General features: G+C 52.0%; 1 protein-coding gene across 1 annotated transcript in view; it reads left to right on the forward strand.

The window, feature by feature from the left end:
- Window positions 1–307: 307 nt before the first annotated feature.
- Window positions 308–12,517, forward strand: part of P2RY6 (pyrimidinergic receptor P2Y6) — a gene marked incomplete at its 5' end in the record, with an annotated part of 33,309 nt that continues 21,099 nt past the window's right edge. The window contains 1 exon segment of the mRNA NM_001133266.1: window positions 308–451.

Consider the following 12,517-nt stretch of genomic DNA (forward strand, 5'->3'; position numbering starts at 1 on the left):
CCCTCCTCCCCACTATCCCAGAACTGTGGAATGTCAGAGCTGGAAAGATGGAAGAAATCACCATTTGATACCCAGCCCCCCCAACACACATATCAACACAAAGAGGGAAACTGAGGCCAGGGAAGGGTAAAGTCGTGAAGGATTCTGGACTGGAGTCCACCGGTCCCAGGTTCCAGCCCAGGAGCGGTCCCCAGAGGCCTGCAGCCTCTTCCAGACATCACCTCCCCCTCATCCCACGGGGGCGGGCCTCTGGGCGGGACTCCAGCGGTGCCGAGGCCGTTTGGCCACAGCCCCTCCCTGCCGCTTTGTTCTGGCTCCACTGGGTCCCAGGGACGCTGGGGCCGGAGCTGCTGCCGCCGTCTCCACGGTCCCCTCGTTTGACGGGTTCGCCTCCCAGCGGCGCCTGGGCGAGTGACATCTGGGCCGGACCGGCTGGTGCCGCGCGGCGCAGGTAAGGGCGTGCGCGGGCAGGGACAGAGGGGCAAGGGGTGCCGGGGCGCGGGGATACAGGGAGGCCTGCCCACTCCAGGGTCGCGGCCAGTCAGGGCGGGTGCCGGGGGTGAGTCCCTGCATATGTGTGTAGTGTGGGCAATGTGTAAATGATTACTGTGAGCGCGATCTGCACTCCAGCCTGGGCGACAGAGCAAGACTCCGTCTAAAAAAAAAAAAAAAAAAAAATTACTGTGAGCAATGGGTTAATGGGTTGTAAGCGGTTAGTGTGCGGTATGTGCAAGGTGAGACCCATGGATCATGGTGTGTGTCTGCCTGCAAGAAGTGTGCATTGCAATTCTCTATAGCTCTCAGTGACTATGCTGGGGCAACACAGGGGTCCACGGCGCATGTACACTCTGTGGCGGGAGCCGTGGCAGGGTGGTGAACTGGGTGTGCGTTGTGTGAATTGTGAGGTGTGTGTTTTGTGTGGCACATCCATGGCCCCTGTGGTGTGTTGAGCCGGGTGATGGAAGGTGGGGCACATTTGTGCAGGGGTGACACTCACAGATGGTTTTCCGTGGTGGCTCTGCCTTTTCCACCCAGTGCCCAGGAGGGCTTGGGAGAGTGAAAGCTCACCCGGATCTGGGTGGAGAAAGTATGACAAGTCCCAGGCTCACCCTCTCACACATACAAACACATGCACACACAAGAGAAGCTGCTCCGAAATCTCATTTTTTTATCTTCCAAAATTCCTGTGGATTTTGCATTCTTCTATAATATTTCTGTGTTTGTTTTAATGTAAAAATACTGTTCTGATAAATTACCATCCAATGAGTTGGCTCAAGTCTTGGAGGTAAGCTGGGTATATCTTGTGGTGGGAATCCCCTGCCTGTCTCCCAAACTGAGATGCAAGGACTTGGACTCAGCAGGAGTGAGGCGGTGATGTTGGGTATGTGGTGTATGCTGCAGGGCAGGGTGGGGGGGAGTTGTTTTGGTCACTCGTAGGGCAGGGGCAGGAGAGCTGGGCTTCTGAGGAGGAACCCTGACCATCAATGAAGTTCTTGCCTCTTCTCCACTTCCTGGGCAGGAAGAGGCTGCAGGACCCTGGGGACCATGAAGAAGGGGGTTCCCCTAGCAGACTGCCTCCTGAGACAGTTAGGTAGTTGTGTCATCCAAGCTTGGTTCAAATTTGATTTAAACAAATGCAGAAATATTAGAGAGGCTTCAAAAGGGCTCTGGCACTTTATCTGCAGAACTTTGGGCAAAACCTCACTGTGTCTCAGTTTCTTCCTTCGTAAAATGTAGATGTGGATAGTATTTGCCTCATAGGTTATTTTTAGGACTGACTGAGTACCTGGACATTAAGTGGGTGGCACAATCTCTGATACGTAGAAATCCTAACAGCTGGTGACAAAACTATGATGATAGTAATGGCGACCCCCACACAACTGGGTCCCTGCCCACCCCAGGAACTCTCAGTTTTCACAGAGCCAATGATTCCAATAAGCTGTGTGGGTAGGAATCAGAGAGTCCCTATTTGAGTATGTCTGGGGGATCCTTTCCCATTCCCAGACCGAATCCTTGTTGAATTCTCAGTGACCACCTGCTTCCTGGGAAGATGCATTCTGGGAGAGGACAATGCAGGTCTCTGTCAAAGCCTGGGATGGAGCGTGGGAGAGAGGTTGGGGGAGAAATGCAGGGGCAGCCATGGGCTTGGATGGAGGCTTCTCAGTCCTGACAAACCCTGGAGGAACCGAAAAATGCTGGCCCTGTGTATGTGTGTGTTTGGGAACTGGCAGGGGCAGGGGCCTGGGGTGCCCTCTGCCTGGAATGAGGAAAGTCCAGTACAGGATCAGGAATATTTGGTCCCTGGACCAAGACAGGCCCTGAGTGCTGAAAGGGAGGCTGTGAGGTCAGCACTGAGCTGCAAGCAGAAATGGACCAGGAGCCCCCCCCCGCCCCCCCCAGGCTCAGCCTTGTTTCTGGGGCTAAAACGTTTGCATTGGCAGAGCAAGTGCCTCTGTTCCTGTTGACTTCATTGAGTCAGTTTAGAGGAGTTGCCCGGAGGCCTTGGAGGACAAGGGGACATAAAAGGCAGTGTTGGGAGCTGTGGAAACATCTGGGGAGGGCACCTAAATATATCTCATGGTGACGGGGTGCCATGATGGGCCAGTGCAAGCTTGGGCACGGCAGAGGCAAGCCACTGTCCCCACTGTCCCCTAACAGGGAGTACTGCTGCCCCAGAGGCCCTGAGAGCTTCTCTGGAAGGTCTGGACAGAGCCCTCCTGGGGAGAAGGAGGCCTGGCCTAGCCCTGACTTGCTGAGTAATAAGGCCAGCTCTCTTCTTAGCTGTCAGGGAGATGGGACCAAGTGATGCTGTCGTCACTTCTGGCCCTGATTTCCTTTAATCCCCAATTCTGGCTATAATTGTTTGTAATTCCACACCACTAGCCCTAAGAGTCTATAATTACTCAAACATTCTAGAAGTCTACAATTCAAACTCCAACTTTCTACACTTCAAAGCTGTAACATTCCCCAATTCTGGCTCCAGTGTTGGAGGATTCTGGCCCTGGCTTTGGCAGTCTGACTCTTGCAAACTTATAAACTCCCAAGGAAGAGGTTACTTCAGCAGAATCATGTGAGAAGCCCCAGAAAAGGTCTCTTCCCTGCCTAAGCCAGCCTGGAGTGGAGGCAGGTGCCTGGTAAAATGGCCATATGCTCTCTGGGGTGGATGACAGTGAACCCAGAGGCCCCTCCTCATCAGAGCAGCAGAGGTGCTGGAAGTACCTCACAGCTCTCAGGGGATGGTGGCTCTAGAGCAGAGAAAGGTTCAGATCTTGGATTGTAGGCACCCCTCAGGATGAGGGAATTGTGGAGTCACTGGGCACCTTGCAAGGCCATCAAGAGGAAGGAGAGAGAGAACAAGAAATAGGGCTGAATAGACCTCAAAGGCAAAGCTCGTTCTCTCTGAGAGACCTCCGGTTGTAGAAAAGACTCCTCTGGAGCCAGCAGGAGCAGCATCGTTGATGCACAGCCATGTCTGAACTCAGCATAGGCTGGGGGGTGGAGAGCTCCAAAATTCACAGTGATTAGCTTGAAACCTTGCCTTGAGCTGGTGACAAGCAGGACTGGTAGCTGACTGAGCAAGTTGGGGACAATCCTCCCATAGAAATCTTTGCCTACTTTCTGTGAGTATTCTGACCAGGACTTATGTGGGATGGCTGAAGAGGGTGAGCCAGACAAACCATCTGTGTTCTTGGGGAAACCTGTTAGCTTCTCTGGGAGGGGCAAAAGAAGGGCTTGGGCATCCAAGGACTCAGCTCTTCCTCTCCCATCTCTTTCCTGGTTCTGAAAGCTCTTCACATGCAACTTGCTGCTGAGCTAAGCTAGAGCCCTATGTATGCTGGCTGGAAGTGGGTGCATGCATGTGATGGTGCCTGCATGCCTGCCGTGGGTGGTGTGTTTCCAAGTGTGGCAGGTGCCAGGGCACGTGTACATATGTATGTGTGAACCTGCGTGAATTATGTGGAGCTGTGTCCGGGGCTGGTTGTGCTGTGAATGCACCAGTGCAGAATTGCACCCACGGGCATGTGCTCCTTACAACTCTGTTAGGTCTCTGTGGCCTCTCTGTGCTTTCCTATGATGGATGGCAAACAGCAGACCCCAGACTCTAGACAGAATGAGGGGCTCAGGTTGCAGAGAGGGAAAACCTCTGTGGCTCAGCAAGAAGGCCTAGCTCTGGCCAGATGCGGTGGCTTACATTTGTAATCCCAAAACTTTGGGAGGCTGAGGGAGGAGGATCGATTGAGACCAGGAGTTCGATACCAGCCTGTGCAAACTAGAAAGGCCCTGTCTCTACAAAAAAATTCAAATTTAGCCAGGCGTAGTAGCTTATGCCTGTAGTGCTAACTACTTGGGAGGATAAAGAGGATCATTTGAGCCCAGGAGGTCAAGGCTGTAGTGAGCTGTGTGTTTGCACCACTGCACTCCAGTCTGGGTGACAGAGTGAGACCCTGTCTGGAAAAAAAAAAAGATGTCCGGTCTCCTCCTGTCCAAGGAGACCACGAACCATGCTTCCTGCAAGCTTGAAGTGGGCCAACTCTTTAGGATCTGATCTGAATCCCAGAGGGACAACATCTCCTACGGACCAGGGCTAGGCAGCCTCCTGTTTCAGTCAAGAGGGCTGAAGGTAGTGTTTTCCCTCCTGACTCCTGGGAGCAGCAAGGGGCCAATGGGTGGTGGCCAGGGATGTTCACAAGACCATTCCTGCCTGCCAGGGGCCTCATTACAAGCTACAGAGACCCTTCTCAGCCCTTGACTCATGTGGATCGGAACAGCTCCATTCCACAGCTGAGAAAATCAAGGTTCAAGAAGGGGTGAGACCCACCCAAGGGAGTAGCCAGTACTGAACTGTGAGCCCAGCCCAGAGCCAGGAAGGAAGACACTAGGACTGAGCTAGCAGTGGCTGCCTGGGGGCAGGGCCTCTTGGGGTAGGACGCCAAGGTCAGCCCGGCCAGCTAGTGGTGAGCATCACCCAGCAAGGGCACGTGGAGTGTAAACTGTAAAGCACCTGATTTTTTGTAAAGGACCCAGGGCTTCCTGCTGGTGACTGAGTGCAGGAGGGTGGCTGTGGAGGGGTCAGTGCCCACAGGCAACATAGGATCTGAGGGGCTTCAACCTTGGGCACTTCTCCCTTCCCCGTGAGGAGCCTATACCCTGGGCTGAGCTGGGAGAGCCTGTGCCTGAAAGTTATCCCCTAAGGCTTCCTCCTCATCTTATGTAACTGCTTTTACTCCTGGGGAAAATCAAGAGCCTGGGAACCCCACAAATCTCCCGTGGCATCTGGGACAGTTTGAGATTATGATAAGTATTTCGGAGCCTGGGAAAACAAGGCCTGTGGACTAGGGGTTTGCGGGGCTCCCCAGGAGTGGCATGTGTGTGGAGCACATGCAGAGGCCCGGGCCTGGGCAAACAGGTGTGTGAACAGGTGTACACACTCCAGAGCCACTCACAGAAACACACACACACAAACACTTGGTCACAATTCCAAACACCCGTGCCTTGTGAATTCACGTGCATCTTCCAGCACAGGTACACATGGCTGACAAGCCCCCAGGTAGACACTGTGCAACCAGCATTCACGTCCTCCCCCAGCCTGGGGGCCTGACTGAGGTTGGTGGCTCTCAAGGCTACCTCAGGGCTATGCTTCTGCCTCCCGGAACAAGCTTTCCCAGGCCTCCCAGCCTTGTCTCTTTCCCGTCTCTCCCCCCCCACACCTTCTTACCACAAGGACAGAGGAGGGGCCCTTCCTGTCAGCTGGCTGGGAGCAGAGGTGGCTTTGTCTTTTCGGAAGAACTGGTTCTGTGGAATTTGTGCTTATTTCCCATCAAGGATCAAGGACCTGCTCTGGGGCTACCTCAGGGCCCCACAGGATGAGGGGCTGGTTTTCAGACGAGTTTTCTGCTTGCCTGTCATCTGGATAGTGTCTAAAAATTTGCAAACTGCCTTCCTGTCAGTGTCTTGCTCATTCTTCATGATACTCCTGATATGTAAGTGCCTTCACTTCCTCTATTTGGCAGAAGAGGGAGCTGAGGCCAGAGAGGGATGGGACTGCCTGAGGTCACACAGCAAGCTGAGGCAGGGTTGACCAAAACTCTCATGAGCTGGGGTTGCAAGGAAAATGCTTTCAGCTTCCTGGGGCTTGGGGTAGGAGAATTTGGCTGTCAGAGCCTAGAGGGTGGGGCAGGCTGGCTCTACCAGGTGAGCCTGCCACAGAAACACCTCACACTCCTTTACCAGGAGCTGACGGGGGGCACAGCCAGCTCCTCACAGGCCAGCACTGTGCTGGGAGGCTCACCCCTGAACCTACCTTTGAGGACATGCCAAGAGAGGGCAGGAGAGGGAGCTCTGCCTTGCTGTGTGACCCAGGCAAGCCCCGACCCTCTCTGGGTCCAGCGCCCTCTCGCCTACTGGGATATTGGGATTGGGGATTGGTTGAGGGATGTGCTCCCTCTCTGGACCACAGAGGAAGCAGAGAGCTTCCCCAGGGCCAGGAGTGGGGCACAAGCTCGGGATGCTCCCTGCCAAAGCCCTGGTGACCCTGAGTTGCTGCCTGTGCCCAGGGAGTTCCAGTCTTGGCACTGGCCTGCTGCTGAGATCCACCGAGGCAGGGCCTGGCACAGAGTGGGGGCTTGGGGCCTGGGGGAGGGTCTCCTCCAGGCTAGGTGGCTGGGAGAAGGTGATCTGGCAAATCCAGATGGGGCCTGTCCACCTGTCCGAGGCTGCAGCCCCCTAGCTCTCTGCCCCTTACCCTCCTTTATGTTTCTCTACCGCTGCTCTTATCACTATCTGGCCTGCTATATATTTACTCATTAACCAAAAGAAACTAATCTCCCCTGCTAGACTACAGGTGTCTCAAGGGCGGGACTTTGTTTTTTGACCTCAAGTGCCTTGAACATTACCCGAACAGAGTAGATGCCCAATAAGTACCTGTAACAAAGAAGAGGAGGAGGAGCAAGCTGGAGAGTCATCTTACAGATGGGGAGGGCCCACCATGGGCCCAGGTAGAGCCGCCCTGGCTGCCTTCTCCTCATCAAGCCCAAGCTCAAGGATGGATTGGAGCTGGGGAGGGGAGGGTCGCCTGGGGTCAGCCTTTCCCCGGGCATCACCCTCCATATTCAGTGCTGTAGCAGGACGAGCCGTGGACAAAACCCTTCAGACACCAAGATAGTGAAGGGAGTGGCTTTAATCAGCTGGGAGCATCGGCAGGCTAGCGTCTTAAAATCTGAGCTCGTCAGGTGCTCAACTTCTGTCCCTTTTAAGGGCTCACAACTCTAAGGGGGTCCACGTGAGAGGGTCGTGATTGATTGAACAAGCGAGGGGGTACATGACAGGGGCTGCGAGCACCGGTGGTCAGAGTGAAACAGAACAGAACGGGAGGTTTCACAATGTCCTTCCATACAACGTCTGGAATCTATAGATAACAACAGCTGCTAGGTCAGGGGTCGAATTTTAACTACCAGGCTTAGGTCAGGCAGGCCCAGGCCTGGTTTTGGGTCTGGTTCCTTGGTTTCGGGTCTGGTTCTTAGGCGCCGGGCTACCTGCCTTTAGTTTCACTTCTCTTTCCTTTTCCGAGTATAAAACAATATAAAACAATATGAGAGGGTCTCTCTCTTCCCTCAGTGCCATCCTCATCCCTGGGTGGGAGTTGTCTGGATCCATAGGGTTGGAGCCACAGATAACAGAGCTGTTAATCTCAGGGTCTCAGCCTCTCTTAACGGACTTTCCAGGCACTGCTGAGAAAACCAGGTGAATGGTTTCCTGCGGCAGCAATGAGCAGAAGCAGGGCCATCTCCAGACTCCAGAGGAGCCAGGAGAGGGCTGGGGTGAGAATGGGGAGGAGGAGAAAAAACAGCCACCCAATGTGTGCCTTCCCTGTGCCAGGCCCTTGTCCTGAAATGTTATCTCACTCCATCCTCCCAACAGTCCCTTGGGCTAAATTGGTGATGCTGCTTGTTTGAGTGAGCAAACAGAGGGTGAATGAAGTGACTTGCGGGCAGCTGGGTAGAGGCTGAGTCAGCATTGGTGTAAAGGACTTGAGCTTCAGGGTTCTCGGCATTCGAGTCCTGGCCCTGCTGCTTGCCAGCTCTGTGCTGTGGCAAGTTACTTCCTCTCCCCAGGTCTCTCGGTTTCCTCATCTGCTGCCTCTTCAGACTTCTGCCAGAACATTGCACGCGACAGTTTGAGGCACAGAACTGACTGGCAGCAGGGGCTGCTCCACGAGTGGGAATTTGCTCCAGCACTTCACAGACTGCAAGCGGGGCACTTGCTAACTCTTGGGTGAGTTTTCTGGGTCCATGCCTGGAAGGGCTTGCGCCCCTTAGCTCCCCTAGGAGCTTCCTGAGTAACTGCAGTCCACTTGCAGCCACCGAGGCTCATCACAGGCAAGAGTGGCAGTAGGGCAAGCACTGGGGTCCTCCTCCTTCCTCCGCCTGGCTATGCCTGGAGCCTGCAGACTGCACAGCGTGGAGGGACGAGGCACCGCAGGACGGGGTCAGTGGGGGCGGGGAGGAGACGGACACATTGGTGCTGCACTGTGCCTTACTGGAGAAGTGGAATAGCTCAGTCAGGATTCGGAGCCACAAAGGTCTGGGTTGGAGTGCAAATGGCTGGCAAGGATACTTTTCCTCTCTGGGCCTCAATTTCTTACTCTCTAAAATGGGGGCAACCGTGGTCTCTCCCTGCATATGTGAACACTGCTAAGTGTAGTATCTGGAGAGGGGCCCTCACGGAGGAGGCTGGGCCCTGCACTCAGAGCTCCCCAGGAACTTTGGTTGAGGGAATGAGTAGGAAGGATTAGTGACCAAATAATTGTCCACAGAGGAGGCCCTTGGGAAGCCTCTCACCTCTGCCATTCCAGCTAAATCTTAAGACAGCCTGGAGCTGGCCCCATGAGAGTGGTTTGGAAAAAAAAAAAATGAGTCCCTGAGTCCAGATATGACTTGTTAAGGGTGAAAGGGCCTATCTGGGAGAGCTGGGTTAAAACTTTTCCGGAGTTTCTATTGCCATTCAGCTCTGCTGACACTGACACAGAGAAAACAGGCAGCCCAGCCCATGCGTTCAGCCCCGGCCTCTTGAAGATATTTGGGACTCTCATCTCTTGCCAGCTCTAGAATGGGTCGTATTCAGGGAACCTCTCCACCCCTCAGTATCAATGAGATGAAAAATGAGAAGGCCCTTTGCAAACTATAAAGTGTTGTGCCCCAGAAGGTGCATCTATGTGTGTGCCAAGCCCCTGGGTGTGTATGCGAGAGTGAGAACGTCCAGCTTCCAGTGTATGTGTGTGTGTATGACTGGCTGGGTGGGGGGAACTCTGCACTGCCCTCGACTCCCTGTGTGGCTGGGACTCTTCAAAAATTCTTACAATCTTTTTTTGCATTTCCTCACTGTTTGTCAGTTTATCAGAAAGGGAGGGGGCCATGGTCCAGAAACCTGGCAATTGTTTCTGAGCCTGCCAACTCTTCTCTCCTGCCCTTGCCTTATCCTGTGGCTGTCTCTGGAGGCCTGACTGCCGGGAGCTCCCAGCATGGCCTGTTCTGCCAGAAGCTTGCCTGGCTCCTCTGCGCAGCCCATCCACCACCTGTTTTTGCATCTGTGGCTATGCACTGGCTGTTTTCACACCACTGTCCTGCTGACTCTTTTTATTTTTGGATTTTTATTTTTTTTAAAGATAGGGTCTTGCTCTGTCACCCAGGTTGGAGTACAGTGGCACTGTCATTGCTTACTGTAACCTTGAACTCCTGGGCTTAAGCAATCCTCTTGCCTCAACCTAAAAGTAGCTGGGACTACAGGCATGTATCACAATGTTCAACTAATTTTTAAAAATATTTTGTAGAGATAGGGTTTTGCTATGTTGCCCAGGCTGGTCTCAAACTGCTAGCCTCAAGTGCCACTGACTCTTTATAACATCCCAATGTCCTCCAGAGATGGTATTTATTGTTCCCATTTTACAGGCAAGGAAATGGAGGCTTGTTGAAGGGAAATGGCTCTCCCAGAGTTATCCAACCAACTAGCGGCAGTGCTAGGGTTTCAATTCTTACCTAACTCCAAAAACTTTATTAACTGTTGTGGCTTACCTAGTAGGTGTGTGTTGGCTGTTTGGCTGAATGAATAAATAAATGAAATAACATGAATAAATCATTCCGTCAAAATTGAGCTGAAAGAGAAAGTTAAGCAATAATAGCAAGGTCTGTCATTGACTGAGCAACTACAATGTGTCAAGTGTTTTACACAAAAATGAAAGCATCAGGAGGCTGAGGCAGGAGAATCATTTGAACCCGGGAGGCGGAGGTTGCAGTGAGCTGAGATCATACCACTGTACTCCAGCCTGGGTGACAAGAGCGAGACTATCTCAAAAAAAAAAAAGAAAAGAAAAGAAAAGAAAAAGAAAGCAGTCAGGATTATTGTTATTCCTATTTTGCAGCAGAGGAAGCTGAGGCTCAGAGAAATTAAAGGATCCTGTCCAAGTGGGAGCTGGGACTATAATTTGTCAGTGTTCAGACCCAGAGCTCTGAACCTAGCTTTCCTGGTTCCTTAGTGTTAGAGTGAGTCGGCAGAGCCTGGCAACAGGTGCCCATTACAGCAGAGGACCCGAGGCCCGTCGAGACTCTCAGGAAGCTGGGTGCAACAGCCCACCCTGCCCCCTCCTGCCTTGGGACCATTTCCCCATTTGTCTCTGAAATAGGTTTCTATTTCCGGCTGGGGTGGGAATCTGGTAGCCCAGGCTCTGACTCTCTCTCTCTGACTGTTGGCTTGTCCAGTTAGGGCCAATGCCACGGCATGGGGTGATATCTTGCTGCTTCCCATGTCCCAGGGCTGGCCCTGTCATTAATAGCTCCATGGGAGGGCAGGGTCTGCACAAGACGCAGTCATTTGGTCTATGGATATGGCGTAGGCTGGGTCAGTGGCTTCTGTGCCCAGCCCTGTGTGGATTCCAGGGACCCAGGGGCTAGTGGGTCCAGCTCTCCCCTTAGGAACTCAGGGGCTGGGTATTGAGCTCCAGGAAGATGAACTCTGCAGTAGCTGAGACAGAGCCTGGCATCCTGACTCCCAGGGCAGTGCCGGTTTTCATGGCCTGGGACGGACTGGTGGCTGTCCTGTGGTACTAGGAGGCAGATCTCAACTCAGAGTGAGGGATAACCTTGTTTCTGTCATGCCAGAGGGATGGGAACCAGCCTTTCAAATCAGCCCACAGTTTCTGAGTGTCCTATCCCTTCTATTGAGGGACAGGGGCATGACAGAGACAGACCTGCACAGGAGAAGGAATGCCCATTGTCTGAGGGAGGAGAAATTCCCTCAGGCAGCGGCTAATCTGATGGTTGAGGCGAGAGACAGACTTGGAAGTGCCAGAACCTGTCCTGCAGATTCACTAGTACTTGAAAGCATGGTGCAGTCTCATTCCTCATGCCTTCGCATTGTGGCCTGCCACGCTCCTGAGGAGGACACAACTCCATAGCAGGGAGGGGAAACAGAGGCACAGAGAGGCTAATGTTTGGCACAGAAATGCCTCAGTTGTAAGAAGTTGCTGGAGTAAAGCAGGTTATAGATTAAAAGCTAAACAGTCCCTAGCCTAGGTAACCTCCCAGGCTGGAAATCTCCCTTTCTGACTCTTGGATTCATTGGTGAGATTCATGTAGGACTTGCTTTGTGCCAGGCCCACTCAGGGGATTTATTATAGATTTATCTTATAATAACAGCAACACCAAGAGCGGTTAATACTATAACTTACATAGAATAAGTGGGGAAACTGAGACTCAGTTAAATAACTTGCTCGAGGTCATATAACTAGTAGATGCAGAGGGGATCAAACCTAGGACTATCTGTCCCCGAAACTCATGACTCTCCCACTCCATGGGGTACTTGTTCCACAAGATGTCAGGCCTCAGAGCATGCCATTAAATGGTAAAATATGAATGACAACATAAGAAAAGGAGCAATTGGGGAAACGCAAATCAAAACCACAATATGATACCACTTTACACCCATTAAAATGACTACAATGAAAAAGACAGACAATAACAAGTGTTGCCGAGGATGTGAAGAAATTGGAATTCTCATACACTGCTAGTGAGAATGAAAAAATATATAGCCATTTTGGAGGCAGTTAGGCAGCACCTCAAAAGTTTAAACATAGAGTTACTATATGATCCCCTGGTTCCATTCCAAGGTGTATACGCAAGAAAATTTAAAACACAAAAACTTCTACATAAATGTTCACAACAGCATTATTCATAATAGCCAAAAAGTGGGAATAACCCAAAATGCCATCAGTGGATGAACAAACAATTATGTGGCCTATCCATATGATGGAATATTATTCAGCCATAAAAATGAAATTTTTATTTACGCTACAACATGGATGAACCTTGAAGACACGCTAAGTAAAATAAGTCAGACACAAAATGTTACATATTGTATGATTCAATTTGCATAAAATGTCCAGAAAAGGCAAATTCATAAATACAAAAAGGAGATTTGTAGTTTCCAGGGGGATGGGGAAAAAAGGAATGGGGAGTAACTGCTATTG

This window comes from Pongo abelii, chromosome 9 (genome assembly GCF_028885655.2).
Source record: "Pongo abelii isolate AG06213 chromosome 9, NHGRI_mPonAbe1-v2.0_pri, whole genome shotgun sequence".
NCBI lineage: Eukaryota > Metazoa > Chordata > Mammalia > Primates > Hominidae > Pongo > Pongo abelii.